Here is a 2,021-nt window from a genome sequence, read left to right on the forward strand (position 1 = left end):
CAGATTATAATGTGCTTTCACACATGTCGCATATGTTCTAAAGTTTAGGCTCCAAGCAGCAACCTTGTGATGTAGGGATTATTATTACTCTAATTTTACAGATCAAGAAGCAATTCTATAAGGTCAAGTTACTTGCCCAAGGTGACACTAATAAAAGTTGATGGGCACAAACTCTAGGTTTTTTTAATTTCACTATCTAAAAAGTCCCTCTTCCCTTTCTTAGTTATATGAATAACAGATCTGAATTTGTACATATTGAGTTTGCTTAAAGCTAGACACAACTAATTTTATATAGATAATTACCTCTTCACAGTACCAAAGGGCTTTCTTGACAAATAAACAACTTGCTATGTTAATAAGATACAAATGGTTATTGACAAGTTAGTCAATAAATAATATTAAAATGATTCAAGTGTACCTCATTTTATACATGATGTACTTTACACATGATGCATGAGAGGATTTTGTTATTTAAAGAAATCCTCTTTTCCCTCCTTTCCGAAGTGAATTCTTTACCTGAGAAAGTTTTCATAGATCATGCTTATAATTACCATTGCATCAGTGAGGATTTTTAGTCGTGAGCAATCGAAGCCAATGCTGGCTATCTTAATCAAAGAGAGGATATATTGGAAGGATCTTAGGGGCACACCGAATCCACAAGAGGCTAGAGAATCATGCTTGAAAATTGGAGTACGAGGGGGCCAGATGAACCAAGGTTACCCCACAGGAATAGCCTGGCCCTTCACCAGCACTCCCATGAGAATGATCCTGACCTCCAACATTCCCTTTGTCTGTGCCTCACTTGGTCAGGATCTGAAGTCCTGGGATAGAGTGTCTACTTGGCTGAGCATGCCATGGCTGTGCCAGGGAGTGAGCTGAGGAAGAATCGGTACCCTTAATCTCTGTTCATGCTCAGAGATGGGGGAGGGAGCACTGGGAATTGCCTTCTCACTAAGACTAGCTACAAGACTGAATTTCCCCAAAAGAGAGATCCAGATGCTAAATGGGGAAGAGGGAATGCTAGATAATGGATGACAACAACAACAAAATCCAGTCCAAAAATGTTCATCACGGTATTGTTTATCATAGTTAAAGGGCATGGGAACAACCTTGTCTGACACTAAGAGATTTAGTTAAATATATTATCATTCAGTTCATATAATAGAAAACCCTGAAGCTATGAAAATGATGTCAAGGAAGACTATTCAATGATCTGAGAAGATAGTCATTAAATATTATTAACAGAAAAAAATAGATTATAAAGCAATATTTAAAATAGGCGCTTATCTTACACATAAGAATAATGGAAGGATATGTACCCCGAAGTTAATAGTAGTGATCTCTGGGTGATGGGATTAGGAATGATGTCTGTTTTCTTCTCAATGTTTATCCTTGTGATAGCATCATATTACCTTCAAATTTTTAAAAACTAGTCTAATATGCATTTTCTTTCATTAAATACAAACTCAATTTTTTTCTGTTTAAATATTCATATCCATTATTTGCATTTACTTTATATATAGTGTGTGTATGTGTCTGTAAATATATATTTATACATTGTAATATACTATTAAACGTACATATGCATAAATATATACATGTAATTTTTATCTGTAGATATATATAGATATTTCTACCTATCTTTATATGCCTCTACATAGATACACATGCACACACACGTGCACAAACCTCACACACACTTACTGCATCTGCTTTTTGCAGAAACTGGAGCTCTAACGGGTACTCCCAGCTAATTTTAGGGGATTTCAAGGGCGTTGTCTGAAGGGTTTTTAGGAAGATGTCCAGCAAATTTTAAAAACGTGCTTTCGTGCCCCTGTTCTTCCATGTTTGCTGCTCTCTGATGGGCAGATAGGTCTTCTGCCAATAAATATTTTTGAATGTTCTACCTGCTCATTGATAAAAAAATAAAGAAAAAAATCAAATTGTACAGAAGAGCTTACAAGTGTCTCACACCACTCTTCGCTACCTCAAATTATCCTTTTGAGAGACACCTATCTTTA

The sequence above is a fragment of the Pteropus vampyrus genome, unplaced genomic scaffold, assembly GCF_000151845.1.
Source record: "Pteropus vampyrus isolate Shadow unplaced genomic scaffold, Pvam_2.0 Scaffold85, whole genome shotgun sequence".
NCBI lineage: Eukaryota > Metazoa > Chordata > Mammalia > Chiroptera > Pteropodidae > Pteropus > Pteropus vampyrus.